This window comes from Onychomys torridus, chromosome 14 (assembly GCF_903995425.1).
Source record: "Onychomys torridus chromosome 14, mOncTor1.1, whole genome shotgun sequence".
NCBI classification, from domain to species: Eukaryota; Metazoa; Chordata; class Mammalia; order Rodentia; family Cricetidae; genus Onychomys; species Onychomys torridus.
Window position 1 is genome coordinate 55,335,398 of NC_050456.1, and position 25,865 is coordinate 55,361,262.

Genomic DNA, 25,865 nt, shown 5'->3' on the forward strand with positions numbered 1-25,865 from the left:
CTCCAGCCCACATGACAACATTCGGGCCTCCAAGGTGAGGACAGGGGTGACTGGGCGGGGGGTACACAGGGGACCAAGGGAGGCATCGCTTGGTCAGGACTTCAGCTAGGTCTGGCAAGATGGGTAGACACTCGCCACGTTTCCGTTATAGAGGTCGAGGACAATTTATGGGAGTAAGTTTCACCACTTCCGTGACATGGATTCTGGGGACCAAATTCAGGCTGTCAGGCTTCTGGCAAGGGCCATTAACTGCTGAGCCATCTCTCTGGCCATTTGGTTTGTGCGTGTGCACACACACATGTATGCATGCAAGTGTGAGCGTGCATGTGTGTGCACGAACGTGTGGTGGCCAGAGGGTTAGCATCTTCATCTACTGCTCTCCACCTTAATTTTTGAAACAGTGTCTCTCACTGAAGATGGAGCTCACCGGTTGGCTACATGGACTGGCCAGTGAGCTTCCTACCCCAGCTCTAAGCACCATCACACGGGCTTTTATGTATCAGGGATCTGAACTCAGGTCCTCACGCCTGCATGGCAGGTACCTTATCACCTCCCCAGCCCAGCATTCCCTTATTCCCTTACCTTTCAAACCAGTTTCTTTTTTTTTCTTCCAGAAACATAACCTTTTAGTTTATTTGTTCTCTCCAAAATTGTCTGCCCATCACCGCAGAGCAAATCACCACCTTTGGCTTTCGGCCAGCACCAACTCTGGCCTTTGCTGTGCCCCTGACCTTCATTCTGTTTCCTTGCTCTCCTTCCGCTGTTCCCGGGAGGTCTTCTTCTCATAGAGGCCGTGTCTTGCCAGTCTGTGTTTGGGCCCATCCTTCTTAGCATAATCTAGAGAACCATAGATCATGCCAGTTGTTTTGCCGCCACCAAAGTGGGTCCTGAATCCAAACACAAAGATGACATCTGGTGCGGTTTTTACATTTTGGCCAGCTTCTCCCAAATTTCCGTCTTTGGTACTGTTGCCTTCCCAGGGTGAAGGACATCCATAACCATCTGTTTCCTCTGAAGCAGACGGTTAGTCATGAACTTCCTGGTCCGGATCCTTACTGTATCACTCATGATGGCTACGGTGCCTGAGCTGCACAGGAGGAAGAGAGGACCGCTCTCTGCCCCAAACCAGTCTCTTAAAGGCCTGGAAGTCACAACAGCCAGTCAGGTCTGGAAAGACGCTCCAACGAGAGAAGTCCTGGCAAGTTGTGGTGGCTGTGAGGAGATTCAACCAAAGGTCGGATGGATAGATGCCATGACCAGAGCTAAGTGTGAGCAAATAAAAGCTGGCTTGGCTCCGGGCATCTCTGCTGCTGAGGCTGTTCCCTGCATTGGGGTGGGGGAACGCTGCGGGTTTAATGATGCCACAGCGACAGAGTCTCATTTATAGCCACAACGACTAACTGGGAACGTAGGGTTGCTAGACAGAAGGAAAGGAGCCTACGGGGAAGAGGTTAAGTCACAGAAGCAGTGGTCATGGTCAGTGTAAGCTCAGTCAAGGGGAAAGACTGTGTAGTCAGAGAAAGAGACACTGAAGAAGCAAGGGTCCCTTAGAAGGAATTTTGGGGGCCACATGGAAGGACCCTAGGGTAAGAGACCAAGAGACTTGACCTCTGTCTAGTCCAACCTGATCACACCACAGCCTGGTCCCCTGACCTTGGAGCCTCAGGAGTCCCGCCTGAGTAATGGAACAGCAAAAACAAAACGCCTCTGTCTGTTCCAGAGCTCATCGTTCTGTGTTGCATTTAAAAATTCCTTGAGAGGGCCAGCAAGATGACTCAGGTGACAAAGGGGACTTGCTGTACATGCTTACCTGGATTCAATCCTGGAATCCATGATGGAAGGAAAATTCTTGAAGGTTGCCCTTTGACCTGCGTGTGAATGCTATGGCGCAGAAGCGCTCATGCATGCTCTCCTCTCCTCTCTCTCTCTCTCTCTCTCTCTCTCTCTCTCTCTCTCTCTCACACACACACACACACACACACACACACACACACACTACAAAAATTACTACGTAGTGAGTCCAAGACCAGTCTCAACAAACAAAAGAGGCCAGAAAGATGGCTCAGGCGTTAAGAGTATGTGGCACACACATATCTACACCCGACTACATCAACAAGTGGGGAGGAAGAGGGGGAGAGAAGAGAAAAGAAAGGCAGGTGCGAGAATTTAAGAAAAAGAAGAAAAGGAAGAGCCGTGAGCACACATAGGGCTCGGGTGGGTTGGTGTCTTAGTTAGGGTTTCTATTGCTATGAAGAGACGCCATGACCATGCAACTGTTATAAAGGAAAACATTTAATTGGGGCTCACAGTTCAGAGGTTCAGCCCATTATCCTCATGGTGGGACATGGAGGTGTGCAGGCAGACATGGTGCTGGAGAAGTAGCTGAGAGTCCTACATCTTGCAGGCAACAGCAAATGGTCTGAGACACAGGGCTACCGGTACCTTGAGCATATATGAGACCTCAAAGCCCGCCTCCACAGGGATACACTTCTTCCAAGACCACACCTCCTAACAGTGCCACTCCCGTTGGGGGACATTTTCTTTCAAGCCACCACAGTTGGCCAGGCTGTGGCATGCTGAAGCGTGTCAAGTATAACGTCACCAGCGACCACTATAGAGCAATCAGAGCAGACAACGCCTGTCTTCGGCACACGATAATCAGAGAAGCAAATGACTAACGGTGGGTACCACAGTCGGTACAATCCTGAGCTGGAGTGGAGTTTCTGGGAGCTGGGTGGTGAGATGAGACTCAGGGTCGCAGCGAGGATGGTGGAGAAGAAGGAAATCAGCAGACATATCGGGGTGTTCTGCAGCTGTCGGAACTGTCTCCTCCAAGAAAGCTGGGCTTTTGAAGTCACGAATCTTTGAAATCTTTCATAACCTACAAACTTATTATGGAGCATCCATAACTAATAGGGCCTAGGGATTGTGTATGGCTGAAAAGGATGTCCAAACATGTAACAAAAGTTGAAAGTTAGAACGGCAATACATCAATAGAAGCTTCCCGTGTCTTTCTGTTCATCTTTGTATAAAATTAAAGAGGGAGCTACCATCACTACAAATTTGATTTTCTTTCAGGCTGATTTCTAGGAATGACGGAGAAGCTAGAGAGCTAAAGTCTACCCCTATCACGAGTTTCAGCCCTCTAGGTCACCCCTTGACCCTGACACTCCACCTTAAGTAAGTGAGAGTCAGATGACCAAACCCAAACCTTTCCCCAGTATCCCAAGTGCCCTCCACCTAATTCAACTCCCAAAGGTGGCGTCATTCCCATTTGTACCCACTAGGTGTCAGGTCAGCTCCAAAAGTCCTCACGAGAACGGTCCACTGAGCTCTTCTTTAGAGACGTTCCCTAAACTTGGAATCTTCCATGAACTTCTTCGAGCATCTTGAACGTCTGCCCCTGGAACCCAGCCTGATCAACCCCAAGGATCCAGGGCGCGCGCAAACCCCTCGTAGGCTCCGAGTTCTCACAGTCGATCGGGGTTAGTAAGAACTACTGTGCACTTCTGTAGGAAGGAAGGAAAGTTGGCACCTGGACCGAGTTCCACAGACAGTCCCCTATCTAGCCAGTTCGCTAGGCAGCAGGAAGCACCACTGGGCAGGACTGCAGGAGCACCAGCCAGCCCAGCCCGACAAGCAAGCCCGCGGGAGCCTGGAGGTGGGAGGGGCTGCGGCCACTCTACCTCTACACGTAAGCGGGAGTAGCCGAGGCCATCAAGGAGAGACAGCCTAGAGGCTGCTGTATACCCTGAGAAACAGCAGCCTGGCCTTATGCCTCCTTCCATACTCCAACGGGGCTCTGAGAACAAGCCCTGCGTCCTCCCAGGACTGTAGAGTGAGCAGCTCGTTCGTTTCCTAACTAGGAGGAGTTCAGCATCCTGTCCACGACCTCCCAGGTAGCAAAGCCCAACACTGAGGCTCCGTGTCCTTCCCGGGCCCTCTGAGGCGGCCTTGCGCATTTTCACCACCAGGGGGCAGTTTAAAGGGGCTCACTCTGCAGACATCAAAGTCGGGAAACACATTGTGAGGGCTGGAAGGGCTCCGGAGGAGACAAAGGCAGCCGTGCCAACCAACACTCATGGCTCAGCACTCCATACTCCGCTGTGGCCAAATTCTTACGGGAAGGTTTATGAGTCCTGCCGATCGCCACCCCTGGCCTCCACTGGGGCACAGCTGTCCCACTGGGGGAGCTACAGCGGCAAGAAACTGGACGCAGACCTCCGTGCGTGAGAGCCGTAAGGCGTGGTCAACCGTGTAAATTCTGGCATTTTGCAGTTCTCAGTTTGAAATCTACCTAGCTTTACCAGTTGTCACGTCTGTGACCTTGAGCAGTGGGGTCCACGTTTCTGGCTTCAGTTTCCTTACCTGTAATTGGGGATGATCATAGTATCCTGTCTTCTACAGAGCCCTGTGAAGAGTAAATGGAATAATGCATATGAACCGTTTCTTGTTTTCAGACCTTGTGGGTAGCTTATAATTTACCAAGAGCATCCTTACTCCCTCCAGAGAGCTAACTCCTGTCTCAACCTCATGACGGTGGTATTCCACTCCTGAGAGAGGGTACTGGGAGCTATGGGACCCAAAGGGCACAGGCAGGGCTATCTCAACACACCCAAGTACTGAATCTTTTGTTGTTGTTGTTGTTTGTTTGTTTGTTTGTTTGTTTGAGACAGGGTTTCTCTGTGAAACAGTCCTGGCTGTCCTGGAACTTACTCTATAGATCAGGCTGGCCTCGAACTCACAGAGATTCACCTGCCTCTGCTTCCTGAGTGCTGGGATTAAGGCCATGTGCCACCACCATCCAGCCCCAAGTACTGAATCTTAAAAGTGCTGTGGAGGCGTTTCAACCTTGGGCTGGTATGCAAACAGCCCAGGGTCTTAAGAAGGACAGGGAGGGGCTGGAGAGATGGCTCAGAGGTTAAGAACACTGACTACTCTTGAGATGTCCTGAGTTCAATTCCCAGCAACCACATGGTGGCTCACAACCATCTGTAATGAGATCTGGCGCCCTCTTCTGTATACATAATAAATAAAATCTTTTTTTTTTTTTTTTAAGGGATTGAAACTTTAAAAAAAAAAAAAAGAATGACAGGAAAACGAGGTGGGAACGGCAGTGCTAGCTGGTGGGCAGTGATGACTTATAGACCAACAGAGCAGGATGCCAGCACATCTTTACCGAGGGAAGCCCCATCTTCTTGGGGAAGGCAGGGACTCTGGATTCAGGAGTTTCCACCCCAGCAAGCAAGCACCATAGGCCACTTGTTTCTCAGAGCAGGTGTGGTCTCGACGCTGGTTAGGGGTGGGTGAGAGCGTTCACACAAACCACGGCCTCCAAAGGCAGTCCTGGTGGCAGCTCCGGTGTCCTCAGGAAACCAAGCCTGCCCTGCCAAGTGGGGGCTCGGGATTTGTTTTGTTTTAAACAAAAGGAAACAATGGCTGGCAAAGCTAGCCTGTGTCCTAAGACCCTGGCTTCTGACCAGCAGCCTTGAACCAAAATGAAAGGAACCTCCCCGTCCAGTGTGCCCCATAGGGGAGAATAGCAGCATGATCCTCAGAGGGACCTCTCTCTCTCTCTCTCTCTCTTTCTCTCTCTCTCTCTCTCCCTCTCCCTCCCTCTCTCCCTCCCCCACCTCTGGTCACACACTGTAGCTCAGACTACCCTGAATCGCTCGCAACCCTCCCTCTTAACCTCCTGAGAGCTAGGCTGGTGGACATGAGCCATCATGCCTGGAAGGGAGATTTTTTTTTTCTTTTTCTTTTTGTCTCTTTGTCTTGCTGCGGCTTTTGAGAGTACTTGAAGATGTCAGGATAACTGGCTGGCTGCTATGAGTTCAAGATGCCTGGGACACAACACTCCTATTTGTACAGATGTGTGCAGATACAGTTTTTTTTTAAAAAATAAAGAAAGAAAGAAAAAGGAAAAGAAAGGAAAAAGTATTTGCCATATTGGAGCCAGGCCTCGACCCCAGCTTGAAAATAATAAGTTGGTTTGTTTTCCATAGTTCTTAGGCAAGAGTGTCAAACCCCTAGGAATTCCCCTCGAAGAGATGTCTTTGTCATCCTAATGGAGGATTCATACAACCTTCAGATGGCTTTGGGGTGGGAGCTGATCACCAGAAAGACCAAGACTGCAGCCAGACCTTCCCGTCCAGCCCATTCCCCTCCCAGGGGCATGGCTTAGAGGGAGAGTTTAATCCTCGGGCCTCCTTCTGTCAATCATGCCCATCTCATGAAACTCCATAAAAACCCTGGCTCTCGGACTTCCTGGTGGTGAACACATCATGGCGGAGAGGTGGTGCGTCCAGACTCCACAAAGAGGGTTCCCAAGCACCAGCCCTCAGACCTTGCTCTAGGTCCACCTTCGCTTGACTGTCCTGGAGTGTTATCCTTTATGATTCTGGGGTGTGTGTGTGTGTGTGTGTGTGTGTGTGTGTGTGTGTATACACACATACACATGTTTATGTTTCAGAGTATGAGCATGTCACAGTGTGCATGTAGAGGTCAGAGGACAACCTCAGGTGTGGGTCCTCACCATACTTCCTGTTTGCTGGTTTGGCTGAATACTTCTGGTCAACAAGCTTCCTGTTTCCTCCCATCTTACCGTGGGATGGGTATAATGACAGACGCAGACTACCCTATCTGGCCCTTACATGGGCTTCCAGGATCCAAGTTCGGGTTTCCAGGCTTAAGTGGCATGCACATTTACCCAACCACCCACCTGCCCCCCAGCTTGTAGCCTTAGCGATGTGTGAGGTACATCCCGTGAGGGGGAAACAGGACTCTCAGAATTTTACTCGGCCAGTCAGAAACGCAGACATCCTAGGAATGCCACTTGAAGCTAGCTAGCATCTCAGTCCCACGGAGGACTGAGCCCTTAGACCAATGGAGTCTTGGTGCCCTAGCGGTTCTGGGTGAGCAGGGTCAATGAGAACGGCACTAGATCCGTCAGAGTTAGCCCAAGTTAAGTGAGAAGCAGGAGTGCGCACAAAAGCGTGCTCATGTCTGAATTTGTTGTGTGTTTCCGACTCAAACAGGCGCCTGTCAGAGACTGAAGCCCCTAGGCACCGGCTCCATCCCTGAGAGTCCTGATGGGAGATGCCGCCTCGCTGGTTTCTACAATGCCCAGCAGGGGGTGCTCTGGCCTTACAAGTCTTCCATTTGGGCTAAGGTTTTCCCAGTTCTCTGAAAGCTGGTAATGGGCAGAAGGAAAAGAAATCAGAACCTCCACTGGCTCAGGAAAATCAGATTCCTATTGGCTATCAAAAAAAAAAAAAAAAAAAAAAAAGAATAAGAAAGAGCGAGAGAGAGAGGGAGGGAGGGAGGGAGGGAGGGAGAGAGGGAAAAGAAAGCAGCTATGTCATAGGCATCAACACGACACGCAGCATATTGACAGCCAAGGTCAGAACCTCAACCTGCCTGGGAGCAGCTTCTCCACGTGGATAGTTCAGGTCCCGTGAAGGTCAAGCCTGGACTACTGGGGTGGGGGGCTCTTTTAAAAACGCACACCGTGTCAGGGGATAGAGTAGGTGTTTATTTAGAGTTGGGGGTGAAGGTTGTAGCCCGTGAAAAACGCCAAAAGCTGACAATGTATGAACATCAAATCCTGGGACCTCAGAAGGGGCTTCTCTGGGAGCCCCCTACGTGCCCCCTGCTATAAGGAGGGTCCCCCAATCCCAGCGACAAGGAGTGCTGAGCTGAGGAAGAGCAGTCTGGGGCACTATCCCATCCTGCCTAAGGCAAAGCCAGTCTGCCTTCTGAGCCTGGAGCAGCAAGACGGGGTAGAAGACCTTGGGTTCCAAAGTTTCTCTTTAGAGAAACATGGTGCCAACACTGTCTTATTGTCTGTGGAGCAGCCTGTTGTAGGCAGGCCACAAACACATGTGGGATGCTGTCCCTTCCCCTGACACACAGGGGAGGTTGCCACACTAGCCCACTCACAGAGATCCGCCTGCCTCCCGGACTGCTGGGATTAAAGGCATGTGCCGCCACCACCGCCCGGCTCTTGAATGGCTCTTAAGGGCTTCCCCATTCCTGCTTCCTGGCCCCACAGTTGGTCCTCCACTTACTTGTTCATTTCTAACTTGGGATGATAGCCTCAAAACGCCTTTCCCGGGGCTTCCAGCACCCACACAACAGTGGCTTACAACTGTCTATAACTCCAGTTCCACGGACCCCTCTTCTGGCCTCTGAAGGCAACAGGCAGACGTATAGTGCATATACATATGTGCAGGCAAAACTTTCGTGCACATAAAACATTTTTTTAAAGAACAAACAGACCTAGCATGCCTGAGGCCCCAGGTTTGATCCCCAGCGCCACATAAATTGTGGTGTGCGGTAGTACACAGTAGCAATCCCAGCACTTAGGGTGGCAGTAGGCAGATTGGGAGATGAAAGTCATTCCAGAGGACAGGAGCACAGTTCCCAGAGCTGGGCATCTCACAACTGCCTGTACTTGCAGCTCCAGGGAGGCCAACCCCTCTTCCCGGCCTCTGCCAGCACCCACAAACATATGTGCATATACACACAGAGAGATAACTCTCTTTTGTTTGTCTGAGACAAGATCTCACTATGTAAGCCCGGGCTGTCACAGAATTCACTCTGTAGACCAGGCTGGCCTCGAACCCACAATCCACCTGCCTCTTTCCCCCAAGTGCTGGATCAAAGGCAGGCACCATCATGCCTGGCTTAAGAGAAATCTGTTTTAAAGAGAAGACTTTCTGATGATGACAGGTTGTGTCATGCTGAATGGGCCACATTGGATGGACCCAAGGTGGGAATAGATGCTGTGTGTTATGAGCTCATCTCCCAGTGTAATTTTTCAAGGATTTTTGTAGCTGTATTTTTCCAGTGTCTCACCAACTCTGCAGCTGCTCAGATCCAAGTAACCACACAAAGGCTTATATTAATTAAAATTGATCAGGCCTACCACTGACTACCTCTTACATTTAAATTAAGCCCATTTCTATTAATCTATATGTTGTCACATCTTTTGTGGCTTTACCTGTGTGCCATGACATGCTGCTCCCTAGTTGACAGGTTCAACCTTACTCTTCCCAGAATTCTATTTGTCTGCTTATCCCACCTATACTTCCTGCCTAGCTACTGGCCAATCAGTGTTTTATTAAACCATTGTACAAAAGCATTATCCCACAGCATTTTCCCTTGATAGCACTGATCAGATCATCAGAGAACATTGGGCTTCTGAGACATTTCCATTTGGAAGTTTGTCTTCTTAGCACAGAAAATGGCCTATTGGGCAAGAAACTGCCCTAGCCTCAACTGTTGATAGTATTTATACTGTCCCTTTGGTACAAGCAGGACACAAGGAAAAGTGACTGTTTAACTCTGCCATGACAGGGTAGGATAGTCTTTCAAAAAACCTGCTTCTGAAAATGGTCTGATAGATACTCTAGGCCTGTAGCCAATTTGAATGTACCAATGATACTGAGAAATGCTAGGTGCCTGTCTAGGCTGCCAGCTGTCTCTACTCTCAGAAGATTCCTGAAAGTTGCTGTGTCCTCCCATTTCTCAGGTATTATTGTATTCCTTCTCAGGTCTTTGATTGTTATGTGTTAGATTCAGGTCCTTCAAGGTAGGACATCTTTTGGAAGGAGCTCTGTAACATGCTGTTTACCTGTGTTCCACACTCTTCTGGATTGTAGTATGTGTTTCTCGTTTGCTGTTGCTCATGTTACTGTAGGTTTCATCTGGCATTATCCCTTATTCCTCCACGACAATATTTTATAATCATCCCTATTATAAATAGTTTTGTATTAGGTTAGAATTTTCTTATTTACACAAAAGGGGGAGATGTAGTGGGTAGCTGTTCCAGATTTGACCTTAAAACACTGCCCCTAGTGTGACAGCCTGTAACTGCAACACCTGCCTAAGACCTGCCTCTGGGGCTGACCTCCCCCTGAGCATGGCTGAGAAGGAACCCTTTAAGACTCACGGTGTGTACGTCTTTGGCCCTTTCTGGATACCTTCCTTGTGGTCCTGGAATCTGGATGGGAGACCAAGCCAGAGTTCTCCCCTAGATTGTACGTCATCTCTCCTGGATCCTGTAACCAACCTCTATTGGTCTATTTATTATCTCAGAAATAAATATCTCTTGATTATCAGATTTAAAAAAAGAAAGAGAGAGAGAAGACTTTCTTAAGTGGAGTCTACATTCTTACAAGAGTAAATTGACAACGAATAATATAATAAATCCCACAGTAAATCAGATGAGCTCTGGGGGAAATCCAGGAAAGCAGAGTGGAAAAGAGCTGGGCGGGGAGTGAGAAGGTTACAAATAAGCAGATGAGAACTGGAAATTGACCAAAGGATTGAGGCCATGAGGGAGTCGTGTGGACACCTCCAGGAGCAGCCGTTCAGGCTGGGAGGACGGCAAAGGCCCTCAACAGCCATGTGCGAGCATGGCAGCCTCGCATGTTCCAGGATTACAGGTGTGTGCCACCACACCTGGCAACTCTCTTTGTTTTATGCATTGCCAGCCTCAGATATTTGGTTATTGTGATCTTGGGGTCATCTCCTGGAGCTGCCCTCTCCAAACCCCGCCCCTGAGAAGGCCCACCACTCAGCGGCTCCACCCCCTCCCCACCAGGGTATGTATTTAAGGTCTGGCCTAAGATTTCCCCCTCCTGGCTTTCCTTCCTGGCTTCCCTCTTCCTGACTTGCTATTATCGGGAGCCTTACTCACTACCGGGGGATTTAAACTTTTCAGTTATAGCAACAGAAAATAAACTGAGATCATTTTCTTGATCCTCCTAATGACTCAGGGAAGATTTAATCAGTGGTAATCCATGGGAGCAATGATTTTTTTTTAAGATTTATTTATTTATTATGTGTACAGTGTTCTGCCTGCATGCCAGAAGAGGGCACCAGATCTCATTGTGGATGGTTGTGAGCCACCATGTGGTTGCTGGGAATTGAACTCAGGACCTCTGGAAGAATAGCCAGTGCTCTTCTGGAACCATCTCTCCAGCCTGTTCTTTTTCTGTTCTTTTCTTTTTTTTTTTTTTTTCCGAGACAGGGTTTCTCTGTGTAGCTTTGCGCCTTTCCTGGATCTCGCTCTGTAGACCAGGCTGGTCTCGAACTCACAAAGATCCCCCTGGCTCTGCCTCCCGAGTGCTGGGATTCAAGGCGTGTGCCACCACCACCAAGCTGTTTTTACTCTCTACTCTTCACCCCACTATAAGATGCCTGGAAGGGCCCAGGATGCACTCTGAAATCCAGAGAAGAGGCCTTCACCCCAGAAAAGAATAAACCAGCCCAGGTGGTGGTGATGCATACCTTTAATCTCGGCACTTGGGAGGCAAAGACAGGCGGATCTCTGTGAGTTTGAAGCCAGACTGGTCTACAGATCGAGATCCAGGTCAGCCGGGCTACATGGAAAAACCCTGTCTCAAAAAAAAAAAGAAACAAACAAACAAACAAACAAAAAGAAAAGAAAAGAAAAGAAAGAAAAAAGCAAACAAACCATGCTCAAACAATGCTAGGCAAGAGAAGAGAGGGGAAAACACTAAAATCAACAAACTGGCAGAAACCAGCACCCACTTTCCAAAATAACTCTGAATATCAAATAGCCTCAATTCCCCAATCATAAGACACAGACCAGGGGATTCAGGCAAAAGCCCATTCCCTCTATTTATTGCCTCCAGCAAATGCATCTCGCCACAAAAGATAGACAGAGAAACACACGCATAAAGTTAAAAACAAAACTTTTCACAATAGTTATCAGCAAGGTTGGTTCCACCACAGTTGAGACCGTTCACTAGAAGAGGCAGAGGCAGATGACTTCTTCCCACTGAATGGCCACTGCCCTTCTTCTGTCTTCTATGAGACAGAAACTGGGAGTTTGTGGTACTCGGTTCTCCAGTGTTCTAGTTAGCTTCTCTGAGCAAAACCAACCTGGGAGGAAAGGGTTTACTTCAGGTTACAGGTCCCCATCACAGTGTATAATGAAAGGAAGTCAGGGCAGGAACCTGGAGGCAGGAGCTGATGCAGAGGCCGTGGAGGAACACTGCTTAGTGCCTTGCTCCCTGTGGCTTGCTCAGTCTGCTTTCTTATAGAACCCAGGACCACCTGCCCAGGGGTGGCACCATCCGTAGTGAGCTGGGTCCTCTCACAGCAATTGTCAATCAAGAAAACGCCCCCACAGACAAGCGCACTGGCCGATCTGATGGAGTCAATCCTCAGTTGAAGTTCTCTCTTCCCTGGTGACTCTAGCTTGTGCCAAATTGACAAAAAAAAAAAACTAGCCAGAACACCCAACTTTCCTTGTAGCTAGACATCCTTATGTGACCCAATTAACCCGATGAGATGTAAAGGGAAGAGCACTTGGGACCTCCAATAAAAAGAGTAAGTGCAAGAGGGTTGCCTGCCTTGCACTCCGAGCTGCCATGATGGTGTGAGAATGTGGTGTTTGAAACTGTGGCATCCAGCTTAGAAAATTACAGGTGGTGGGGCTGGAGAGATGGTGCTGGCTGTTCTTCCAGAGGTCCTGAGTTCAATTCCCAGCACCTATGTGGTGGCTCTCAACCATCTGTAATGAGATCTGGTGCCCTCTTCTGGCCTGCAGGCATACAAGCGGGCAGAACACTGTATACATAATAAATAAATAAAACTTAAAAAAAGAAAGAAATTGCAGGTAGTGTCACCAATCATACTGGGTGGCAGGGCAGAAAGACGACCATTTCTTCAGAGTCCTTGATGGCATCACTGCCCCTAGCCCGTCTTGTGAAGTGGGCAAATATTTCTAGGCTCCTTTCAGTCCACTTCTCCGTTACTTGTTGTGGAATATTTGTTTACACTGTGTGAAGATGTGTCACTGTGACTGGTTTAAATAAAGGGCTGAATGGCCAATAGCTAGGCAGGACAGAATAGGCGGGACTTCCGGGAGAGAGAGAACTCCAGGAAGAAGAGAGGCGGAGACACCAGCGAGACTAAAACAAGTCAGACACACAGTACAGCGGAGAGGTAACCGAACCACGTGCAGGATGTAGATTAATAACAGCAGGTTAATCTGAGTTGTAAGAGCTAGTTAGGGGAAAGCCTAAGCTAAGGCCAAGCTTTCATAATTAAAATAAGTCTTTATGTTATTATTTGTGGGCTGACAGTCCCCATGAGAAAGTATAACTATAGTTGCTTGTAGCCAAAGCATCCTCTAAAATGAAGAACACAGGCACCATGCTCTCCTTGCGCATGAATACTCTGTGTGTTCAGAGTCTAGCGACGTACCATCCTAATGGACTTGGGCCCCTTGAGTTCCTTCCTGCTTCCCTAGTGACCTCCATGCCCAGGACCACGCCTGAAACAGTGCAGAACTTGGGAAATGCGATGCATACACTTAAAGGGCAGGCAGAAGGGCACATGGGTCATACCCTCTGCCACCCAGCTGTGGGTTTTCCCCAAGAGTGGCTGCCGGGCAATGCCTGTGCATAAGTGCCCCTTGGGTGAATGCCCTCAGATGCTCAGGAAGACAGAGGGGATGTCCCAGAGGATGACATCCAACAAAACTGTAAGAGCAGGACCTGGAGAGATGGCTCAGTGGTTAAGTGCACTGGCCGCTCTTCCAGAGGACCCAGGTTCAATTCCCAGCACCCACATGGCAGCTCACAACTGTAACTCCAGTTCCAGGGGATCCATCCAGTGTTCTCTTCTGACCTGTGTGGACACAGCTACAATGAGGCACACCCATATACACATAAAACCTGTAAGAGCAGATACCCCAGCTGTGTTGGGACACTGAGGACTTGACTTCCCTGGGCAGGGCTGAAGGTACACTAGGAATATAGTAATCTCTTCCAGAATCTTTTGACACCTTTCCTGACAGAAATCTTTCTCAGCTGCCCAAGACCACCGTGTTTCAGGGCTTGGGAGGCAATTAGTCAACCTAGTCAGACCCAGGAGTCTCCCATGAAGAGGGACACACCAGACACCTCAAGAGTGAAGATGTTCATTGAATAGACTTCCCTCCCCATCTCCTTAAGCTCCTTCCAACAAAGCTGAGATCAACCCCACACCCCCTGTCAGCCCAGGCCCGATACAGGTTTCCATTTGAATTTGTTCCTGGAACTTTTCCTAACCCTCAGAAGTTTCTCAGGGGTGATGGGGAGGAAATGCTGTCTGGTGGTTAGGACATGAACTTGGCACCAGCTTGATTTACGTCGGGTTCCTTAGTGTGTATGGAAGTCTTATCGAGTGCCGGGCCATCGTGCGCACCACCAACCTGGGCTACAGCCCTGAGTAGCACCTCACAGATATGAGTAAATTCAAATGGCTGCTCTACTCAGTAATGAAATGTTAAAGCCCTAATCAAAGGGGCACGTGTTAAACAATCATAAGGGCCGGGTGGTGGTGTTGCACACCTGTAATCCCAGCACTCAGGAAGCAGAGGCAGGCGGATCTCTGTGAGTTCGAGGCCAGCCTGGTCTACAGAGCTAGTCCAGGACAGGCTCCAAAGCTACAGAGAAACCCTGTCTCGGAAAACAAAAAAATTAAATAAATAAATAATTAAATAAATAAATAAATAAATAAATAAATAAGGACCTCCATAGAAAACACCATCCAGGAGCCACTTCGTAGCTGTGGGGATGAGCCATTTCCTTGTTAATCTGAGTCTCACTATTGTGACTGCCAGGGTCCTGACTAGGCCCACCCTAATGGAGAACTAGAGGTGCAAATGTCTGACAGGCCTGGATGACTGGACTAGGCCATGAGAGCAGGGTCTTGGAGTTGCCTATGGCCAGAGCAGCCTGTCAGAGCCCATCTGTCTCAGCACTGGGCCTCACCTTTCTCAGCACTGACTTTGCCCAGTTGTCTGTCAGAGCCAACCCTAAATCAAGAAACATTCGAGCACACACCTAGGCTCCTGCCTTCCCCATGGCTCAGAGGACAGAACAGCTCCAAAGGCAGTCGCGGCACCAGGTTGTGGCAGCTGGCTACTGAGCAGGCTTCAAGAACCAAGCGTCTGGTCTGGGACGGGCAAAGCAGTCTAGTGCTCCCTGGCTTCACTCAGGGAAAAAGACACCAATGGGTAACAGAAGACAGGGCTGGACTCCACTTTCACCAGACCCCCTGTTAGCACCGGAGGGCCTTTGGGCCCAGAGTCCATCCCCTGGCCAACTGGAATGGGTGGTTTCTGCAAGGGATCAGAAGGCCCAGGGGCTCCCGGTTACCTCAGTTTCCCTGGTGTTCATGAGAATGTAAAGCCTTCCACTGAAGACGTTTGGGAAGTACGGGAGAACAAATGGGGTGGGTCAGGCGAGAAATCCACAGAGTCTGCTTCAAGGGTAAAGGAATTTATTAGGGAGGAAGACTCACTACAGCATGGAGATTTATCATAGGGTCCCGGAAGTCCAGGGTACAGTCCAATGTTGTTCTTCCGCCCAGGTCTGTGTCAGCATCCAAGCCCAGGAGGGAGAGAAGACTCAGGTCTCAAGGGTAGCCCCGAGCCCTGCCCCAGGGGCAGGTACTTCAAGGTCATAGATAGAATAGATATCCACTACAGGTGGGTCAGTGCCAAGACACTACAGCCAAACTCTTAAAGCTTATCTAGGAATGATGAAGTGGGCCAGGGTGGGCGGGGGAGGGCCAGGGCTTCTGGGGACTCTCTTTTATTGACAAGTCACACAAGGCCCCACAGTGAGTTTCATGCTCTGTTGTTACTATATTTAACATTTAGGGTTTCTTTCTTTCTTTTTTTTTTTTTTTTTTAAGACAAGGTTTTCCTGCGTAACCCTGGCTGTCCTGGAACTAGCTCTGTAGTCCAGGCTGGCCTTGAACTCACAGATTCTGCCTCTGCCTCCCGAGAGCTGGGATTAAAGGCATGTGCCACCATGCCTAGCTGCAAAACATTTTTAATTTTAAAACAAATAGCCTCAAAAATTATACAGCCCATCATGTCTGGGGGAAGGACTTCTTTCTTTTTTTAAGATATGGTCTCAAGTAACCTAGACTGATATGATTTTCCTGCCTCCACCTCCCAAGTGCTGAGATCACAGAGTGCAGGGATTAAAATAATATGCCACAACTGGTTTACATGATGCTGGAGAGCTAACCCAGGGCTTCTGTGCTTGCTGGACATTCTACCAACTGAGCCAAAATTCCTAGCCCCAATAAGAGGACTTTAAATATAAAAGGCCATTCTGCCTGGCCATCAGCATTAGAGCCCTCACTACTGTCTTAATCATGCATTTCTGGGAATGGTGAAGCATGTGACCTGGCCTCCTTCTGAGCTTGCCAGATGGAATTCGTGCCTCTAAGAGAAAAGAGGCGGAGTCCAGGACTGACCTCAACAGGTGTCAGGTACAGTCAGGGAGAGAGCAGAGGACCAGCAGCTTGCCCTGGGATCCTGGGTGGTCTCCTCTATCTACTGTGTGGGTAGCATGGGTGTAGAGCTGACAATCCCCATGAGCTGGCAGTGCCTCGGGAGGAGCCTGCAGGGTGGAGAGGCTGGTGAAGACACAATGGGGTGGAGGGAGGAAGTAGTGGTGAGGCCTGGAGCCAGGAGGCTCTTTGGAGTCGCAGCCAGCAGGACCGGCCCAGGCGCGCTCTGGCCTCTGGTTTCTAGCCAGTGGGTAATTCAGAAACTCCTCCAGATTGCAGCCGGGGCCTGCCTGCCTTGCTCCTCCTAGCTCAAGCCAGCTGCCAAGGCAGGCAGCCACCTCCAGATCCACCTTCCAGATGTGTCCCCTTGTATTCACAGCTGGTCCAGGGTCAGTTGGTACCGGGAAACTGAGCTGGTGGGCGGGGAGGAGGCCTGGGAAGGATCCAGGCTCCACAGAAGACGGGGAGAGGGGCCCCACCCTGTGTGTGCTGGGGTGAGGACAGTAGAGACAGCCTTCAGTCCAGCCTGGATTCTGGCAGGGTCTCGGAAGCCAGACAGCAGAAAATCCGCCCTTCCTGGCAAGGGCTAACCAGACAGCAGCCAGGGCCTCAGGCAGTACTCCCCACACTTCAACACCCACCTTCTCTCCAGAAGGCTGGGAACCTGGCCTTGGACTCCTCCCTTGGCATCTCCCATGTCGGCCTGTTAATCTTCTCCCTATTCCAATGCAAATTTTCCCAGAACCCAGAAGAAACTGATACACTTGGGGCTCCTCCTCTTGATGCTTGTGAAGGGGTCTGCAGCCAGCCTGAGTTGGAGTCGGGGCAGAACAGGGCTAGATTTGGGGGGGGGGGGGCGGGACAGCCAGGGAAACTGAGGCCCAGAAATGTTGCATGGGGTCAGCAGCTAAACAGGCAACTACCCCCAGACAAGACTTCCTCAGCCATGGATCTTGAGCTCTCCAGGACAAGGCAGATTCCAGCTTTGGTACTTACCAGTCACAGGACCTTGGATAAAGTTACAGCTTTCTCTCTGTAAAGAAGAAGGGCTCCAACAACGGTCACCATGTCCCGCCTGGCTCTCCAGAAAGCTAAAGGACAAGGCCTTGGACTGTGCCACCAGATCATGGGCAGCCCAAAGCTTCAGCCTGCCCTTTACTGTGGCCTACGATGGCTTTGTTATTTAAGCTCTGAAGTGAGGCTGCAGGAACCCTACTCAGGACCCTAGGGGCGTCCACAGTGTCTACACCATGCAGTATCCACACCCGGGAGTCGCCAGACCAGCTATCTTCCAGAGCCATAGCCAGGAAGGGGTGCAGCCCCCTCCACTTGCTTATCCAAAGATAACTGAGCCATCTGGCTCCCCTCTGAGATTATCCAGCCCAGTTTGAGGTGGGACAGTGAGAGAGGTCACAATCTCTTAGCTCTTTCTCTCCAGATGTTAGATAACATGGCAGTCTTCCCCCTGGCCTGGAGAACCTGCTTCTCTCGGTCTGATCTGGTGATGTGGGAGCAAATGGAGGGAAGCTAATCTCACCTGGATGCATCTCTCACATCAGTCCAAATTTAACCTGTTTTTTTTTTGTTGTTGTTGTTGTTTTGTTTTGTTTTTGTTTTTGTTTTTAAATGTGACCATTCTAGGGGCTAGAGAGATGGCTCAGCAGTTAAAAGTGAATACTGCTCTTGCCGAGGACCTGAGTTCGGTTCCCTGCATCCACCACGGGGCAGCTCACAACTGCCTGTAACTCCAGCTCCAGGGTATCTGACTCCCTTTTCTGGACTCCACGGGCACCTGCACTCGTGTGCACATACCCACATGAGATGCACACATATACAGGTAATTTAATATAAATATGAGCCAGGTGTGGTGGTCATGCCTTTAATCACACACAGCACTAGGGAGGCAGAGGCAGGACATGAGGGAAATGCTTCAACAGGCTGAAACAGAGTCAGATTGCTGAGAATATGGGAGAAACTGAGGCTGTTCCCAGACTCCTCCTCTACCCTAAGCCCCCATCCAAGGCTCAGCGTCTCCTCCACAGGACTGTTGGGCAAGCTCATGCTCTGTAAAACACCACTGTGAAGCAGTTAAACTAACAATTCTCAGGGTAGCCCCATGCCAGCTAGGCCTGTTGGCCACTCAGAAACCCTAGCAGAGGTAAAGTCACCCTCCACATGGAGGCACAAGACCCAGGGTGGGCAGGGCACCCAGGAAGGAGTGGGAAGAGACTAGGAGACATGTCTTCTCAGCTTCAACTTCTGCATATCTTCGGAGTGTTTTAGCTGTGTGACCTAGGCTGCCCTCCAGCACAAACCGACTACAGGTGTGGTTCCAGCCCTTCTGGAAACCGCAGGGAGCAAAGAGAAAGAGGCCTCCCACTGGCCCCAGACAGCCATCCTGCCCTGCTCCACAGCCGTCCTGGGCAGAAGCAAGCCCAGGGTGAGGTGAGATCAGACAGGCCCTGGGAATGTTTAGAAACTTCTCCAGCAGTGGGGGAGAGTGGTTTCATGACCGTTTAACAATTTAAATAAAATGATAGGACTCCGAATTTGTATGATGCTTTTCCCCTTTATCTTTCTAGCAATTTCTTCATATTCCTATATGAAAGGAGCATCCTGTCACTGATAGGAATTAGAATAGCACGTTGAGTCTCCACCACACATGCTGGGAGACACTCTGTCCCAAGCGTCTTCTCATCTTGGTCTAAGCGACCTCCACGTCAACACATTACATTAAAATGCACCAGGGGCTGGAGAGATGGCTCAGAGGTTAAGAGCACTAACTATTCTTCCAGAGGTCCCAGCAACGACATGGTGGATCACAACCATCTGTAATGAGATCTGGCGCCCTCTTCTGGTCTGCAGTCATACATGCTGTATACATAATAAATAAATAAATTTTAAAATGCACCACTTAGAGGGACAAGCTGGCCATTGCTCTCTGAATCTAGCAATGTGCCTGGCCGGGGCCAGATCTCCTGTCTTAGCAGTTCAGATGGGGACAGTCTGCCTTCAGGAGCCTTCTCTGTCATCCAGCTCTCAACACTATCTCCTCCTGGGTTCTCTGTCTCCGTCAGTCATTTGGTAAGCTAATTAAAATATAGTAAGAAGTACCAAGTCACAAGCTTTGTCCTGCAGAATCCAGCATGAGCCTCCTGGAACCGGTGAGGTCTGTTCTTCTGTGGCGTTTCCTGGGACTCTCTTTTCTGCACGTGGAATCCTCACTGTGTTGCCTTTCTCCTTGTGACAAAATACTAAGGTAACTTAAATGAAGAAGGGCGTGGTTTGGCTGGCGCAGTGTGACCCTGTAGTCCACTATGGTGGGTGAGGCATGACAGCAGAAGCCCCAAGCAGCTGGTCACGGCATCCATACTCAGGAAGCAGAGTGGTGAACGCTGGTGCTCAGCTCACCTTCCCCCCTTTCCTTTTTGTTCAGCACACTTCCTCAGACCAAGAGATGATGTTACTATAGTCATGGTGGGTCTTTGCCCTCAGCTGGCCCTCTCTAGGAACGGCCTATAGACACAGCCAGAGGTGGGTCCCCCGGGTGATCCTAAACCCAGTCAAGCAACAATGGCGATGAAACGTCACACTCACCTGCTGGTGTCAAGATTCGGAGCACTGTGCTGCAGTCTTGCACTACTGGGCACCCAGCACTGTTTGAGGTCAAGGTAGAAGACAGATCCAGTCAGGGGCTGTTGATTTTGTTTCGAAGTGCTGGAGTTTTTTGTTTTAAATACATCAAATTGAATGCACCAGTAAGTACACATTTGTGGGTGTACGCACATGTGGTGCGTGTGTGCATTTGTACACATATAGAGGCAAAGGACAACCTTGGGCGTCATCCTCAGCAACACTGTCCACTTCCTGTGAAACAAGTCTATGACCCTGGAGCTCACCAACTGGGCCAGACTGGCAGTCCTGTGAGCCCCAGAGGTCCTCCTGTCTCTGTCTCCTCAGTGCTTGGGTTACAAGTATGTACCACAATGCATGTCATTTTTAGTTCTAGGGCCTGGCTGGGATGGGGTTGCCCTGTGGCCTACAGGCCTGATGCTTCCCAGTAGGGTTATACACCGCACACTTGGGCTTAACCAACACTCCTTTGGAGGAGATGCTAAGCCTTGTATGGGAGCTTAGAGTAGAGGAGGAGTCTGGGAGCTGCCTCAGTTTCTCCTCTCAGCAAACTGGCTTTGTCCCAACCTGCTGAGACCCTCTGGAGACCAGGCAGTCCTCCTTGGAATGTGGTCCTGGAAACTCGTGACCTGGGTGTGCTTCCTGGAAAGGTTCTCTCCTCACTCCATGCAGGGGTCACAATGGACCTTCAGTTTTGGGTTTTTTTTTTTTTAATGTTTTTTTGAGACAGGGTTTCTCTGTATAGTTTTGGAGCCTGTCCTGGAACTCTGTAGACCAGGCTGGCCTTGAACTCACGGAGATCTGCCTCCCTCTGCCTCCCAAGTGCTGGGATTAAAGGCGTGTGCCACCATGCCCGTCATGGAACTTCAGATTTTAACCCCTGTGTACTTATGCTATTTTGAAATAACGACTTATGTTGCCAAGGCTAGCTTTGAGTTCTGTGTAACCAAGGAAGACTCCATTGCCCAAGTCCTGGGATCATAGGCATGTGCAGCCCCTCATATCAGCTGGAGTCGGTGTTCCGATCTTGATACAAGCTCTGTGGGACATATGCAGCTACACACATAAATAAATAAATCCATCAAACTGTGGTGGCTCATACTTCTAATCCCAGCACTCTGGAGGCAGAGGCAGGTGGATCTCCGTGAGTTTGAGGCCAGCCTGGTCTACAGAGTGAGCTCCAGGTCAGTGAGGACTACAAAGTGAGACCTATCTTACAAAAAAACAAAACAAACAAAAACACAAAAACACCTTACATCAGGTGTGGTGTCAAATGCCTTTAATCCCAGTATTCTGGAGGCAGATCTCTGAGTTCAAGGCCAGCCTGGTTTACAGGGCCAGTTCCAGGACAGCCAGGGCTACATAGAGAAACCCTGTGCCCAAAAACAGCAATAAGTAAATAATTAGCAAATGAACCCAATTTTATTTGTTTGTCTGTTTTTTTCCAAGACAAGATTTCTCTGTGTAGCCCTGGCAGCCCTGGATCTCACTCTGTAGACCAGGCTGGCCTTGAACTCAGAGATCTGCCTGCCTCTGCCTCCTGAGTGCAGGGATAAAAGGCATACGCCACCACCATCAGGCTGCAATTTTTTTTTTCCAGAGCTGAGGACCGAACCCAGGGCCTTGCACTTGCTAGGCAAGCGTTCTACCACTGAGCTAAATCCCCAACCCCAGGCTGCAATTTTTATAAATTAAAAAAAAAATAATAAGGTAAAAGAAGTAAGGTGTGTGGTGCACACTCTTAAACCCAGCACTCTGGAGGCAGAGGCAGGTGGATCTTTATGAGTTCCAGGATAGCCAGAGCTACAAAATAAAAAAGACTCTGTCTCAAATAAATAAACAAAAAAATTTAATAAATAAATAATAAACAAATAAATGGGTAGAAGATCAGGGAGATGGTTCAGCTGTTAAAGCTAGCCATACGAGATTGAAAACCCAAGTCAGATGCAGCATTACAAATCTGTAACCCCAGCATTCCTACGACAAAATGAGAGAATCACCCAGAAGCGCCATCCCCGCCCCCCAGCCAGCCTGCAGTACACAGTATGGCAGAAACAAGGGAGACCCTGCCTCAACGAGGCAGAAAATTGTCTACTGACTTCACAAGCACTGTGTGACACACACACACACACACACACACACACACACACACACACACACTATTTTAAAGAATAAAAAAGGGAAGGCGACGATTGAGGACAACCCCCGATGCTGGCTCCAGGCCTCTACATGCACACGCACGCAGGAAGGAAAGGCACTATGAAGATGTCCCCAAACTACCCAGCCGACTTCTGCCATTGCCACATGAGTCAGGATGTGTCGCTGGCCTTCCAAGGAACAGGGGCCGTCTTCACACTCGTGGTTACTGTTTAAACACACAGCTGCCAAGCAAACCACAGTGCTGCTGAGAAGGAAGGAACAGAACATCACTGGGCAAGCCCCGACAGCCGCGCCTGCGCGCATTTTTAGAGAGGTAGCTTTGGTGCGAGCAGAAGCCGTCTCCTGGGAGTGTCAGGCAGACCCCCAAACTCCAAGTGGAATCTCAAGACATCGCTAAGCTCTCTGAGTTTCGGTGTCTCATAAAGATAAATGACTGTTTCTCGACGTTTCCAGCGAAATTAGCAACCCTTGACACTCAACAAATGGTGATTCTTCTCTCGCTTCCAGAGACAGCTCCTGTGACCATTTCTGGTCCTTTCCTCCTGGGTAAACTCCTAGGATGGGCTGAGAATGGCCCAGTCCCAGGACCAAGCACAGAATCCAATTGTGCCAGAGTCACATGGTAGACAGTGGGTGCTTCTCCTCTGGGCTCTGGACTTCCTTCTCCCAGGGCTCTGGTGCATCTGTAATTGTGGCAGAAGTGGGGAACCCTCCATTCCCCTCATCCTCTCAGGAGAACAAGCAAGGAGCTAAGCAAAGCCTTGCTTACAGAGCCAGGCTTCAAGTGCTCAGTGTTGACCCTCAGGGGCCTCCAGCTTCCTGCCTCAGCTCTAGACCCTAAACAGCCCTCCTGAATCCTCCAAGCCTGGCTGAAGAAACTAAAACCCAGAGAGGCAGGGCTTACCACAAGGATCTTTATGTAGCTGGAAATGGGGGGCAGGGGGACCTCACAAAGGAACACTGGAGACATGGACTTGGTTCTTCTGTCTAAACCCTACAGGAAAAGTCTGCTCCATCTACTTAGCCTAGGATAGCCCAAAGTGCAACTCCAGCTGCACCCCATCCCCACCCCACCATAGACATATACTTCAGGAGAGCTTTGCTGCCCTAGATCTATCTATACAGACTGATGACTTTGTTTCCAGCACAAAGGAATGGGAGAGGGGGTGGCAAGACCAAACAGTGGCCCCCAAAGATGAGCATATCCCAACCCCTTGAATATCAGATGTATTACATACTATTGATGGCAAGTGGGGCTTCCTAGTATGATAAAGTTAAGATTTTTTTCCATGAGTAGATTGTCCTGTAATCCAGGTGAACCCTGATCAGAAGGGTTCCTAGACAAGAACAGCAGGACAAAGGTGCAAGGAGATGGGACAAGCACAGAGAGATTGGACTGATCCCTCTGAAAGGGAGGGAAGGGCTGAAACTAAGGAGGGTGGGCAACTCCTAGGAGATGCACACGGGAGGGAACGGACTCTTCTGGCTCTTGGCCTCTGCCCTATAAGGCTCACTGGGAGGCAGGCACACCTGTAGTCCTCATCCTTGGGAGGATTGAAGCAAGGTGAGCCTGGGCTCCAAAGCCAAGACCCCATCTCAGAACAAACAAATACACACAATCCATGTTGAATTTCTGACTTCAGTACTGGAAGAGTTCTTGATGAACATTTCAGCTGCCAAAGCAGAGGCTGAGAAGACAGGGGTGGTGGGGAGAGGGGAAAAGACATTCCCACGAGGATATTGAGTTTCTGGTCCCAGCCAAGACCCCGCCGGCTTTCCCTGGGCTCCCTGCACAGCCATCTCCCCTCCCCTCTCCACCTTTCCCCCAGTTCCAGGGGCACCCGGCACCTTTCCGTGAGCTAACCTGGCCCATCAGGGTTCACTGTCCCCTTGCCTGGCACCCACAAGACATCTGCCTGTATCTCTGCACTCTAGAAAGCCTAACCGATGCTCTAGTTTTCTGAATGGGTGTCTGTCTCAGTCTCTCTTTACTGGAGATCTGCTTGAGGGGTGGAGCTATAGACATTGGATTAAAGGCATGTGCTACCCAACCTGATAAAGAATGTCAAGAATGGGCTGGCGAGATGGCTCAACAGTTAGGAGCACTTGCTGCCTAGCCTGAGAGTCCAAGTTTAACCCCAGGAACCCACATACTGGAAGGAGAGAACAGCCTCCTACATGCTGTCCTCCGACCTCCACAGATCACCATGGCACCTCCCCACCTCAGATAGATGGATAGATAGATAGATAGATAGATAGATAGATAGATAGATAGATAGATAGATAGATAGATGATAGATAGATAGATATAGAAAGATGATAGATAGATAGATAGATAGATAGATAGATAGATAGATAGATAGATAGATAGAGATAGAGAGATAAATAGATAGATAGATAGATGTTAAAAGAAAGGTGTCCAAAGCAGATGTGGTAGTACCAGTGTGTGATCTCAGGTCTTAGGAGGTAGAAGCAGGGAGATGAGGAGTTCAAGGCCACCCTTGACTACGACTGAGTATGGGGTCAGCCTGAGATACATGAGACTCTCTCAAAAGCACAAATGGAAACAAAACAAAACATATCTGTGTCAGCCATAATGCTAGCACCTAGGAGGCAGAGGGCAGGAGGATCTCCTCAAGGTCAAAGCTAGCCTGAGCTACCTAGGGAGACACTGCCTTTAAAACTGTGAGGTGTGGAGGCTGGAAAGATGGCTCAGCAGGTACGACCACACGCTGCTCTTTCAGAAGTTCAATTCCCAGCAAGCACATAGTGACTCACAACCATCTATAGTGGGATCTGATGCCCTTTTCTGGCGTGCAGGTGTACATGAAGATAGAGCACTCATATACATAAAATAAATAAATCTTTAAAAAAAAAAAAAGAAAAACTGTATTAGATGGAGTAGATTGAAGACCACCCCCAACTTAGACTCAATGGTCTTTCTGATTTCATTGAACCCAGCCCCTATCACAGCTTCCAAGACAGCAGCACTCTCTCTCTCTGCATTTTTTTCTTTTCTTTTTCTTTTTCTTTTTTTTTTTTTTTTTGGTGTTTCAAGACAGGGTTTCTCTGTGTCGCTTTGCACCTTTCCTGGAACTCGCTTTGGAGACCAGGCTGGCCTCGAACTCACAGAGATCTGCCTGCCTCTGCCTCCCCAGTGCTGGGATTAAAGGTGTGCGACCACCACCACCCAGCTGAGACAACCTCTTGCAGTCCAGGCTCAAACTTCCAGTATAGCTGAGGATGACCTTGAACTTCTGATCTCCCTACCTCCACTTCCCGAGTGCATCACTGTGCCCTGTTTCTGCTGTGCTGGGCTTCATGCACATGAGGCAAGCACTCTACTGAACTGAGCTGCACCCTGGCCCACTTTTCTGATGATGGTTGTACATTGTGTTCTTTTTGTCTTGCTTTGTTTTTAAGTCAGGGTCTCACTGTGTAGCCCAGATTCTCCTGCCTCAGCCTCTCAAGTGTTGGGGTCACAGGTGTGGGCCACTATGCCTGGCTCTCTGGGATGATTTTCCCCCCTCAGGGACATATGGCAATATCTAGGGACTTTTTTTTTTTTTTTTTTTTTTTTTGACATAAGGGAAGTGTGCTCCTGGCATCCAGTATGTGGAGACCGGGAATATTGTCAAATGTCCTGCAGGGTACAGGACAGGTCCTACAACAGAGCACTGGCTGGCCTTGAGTGCCATCAGAGCAGAGAAGCACTGCTTAGGCATGTCAGTTCTAGA

At 49.5% G+C, this 25,865-nt stretch overlaps 1 pseudogene; it reads right to left on the bottom strand.

Moving 5' to 3' along the window:
• Window positions 1-626: 626 nt before the first annotated feature.
• On the bottom strand, window positions 627-1,068 carry LOC118595272 (annotated as a pseudogene).
• Window positions 1,069-25,865: the final 24,797 nt, after the last annotated feature.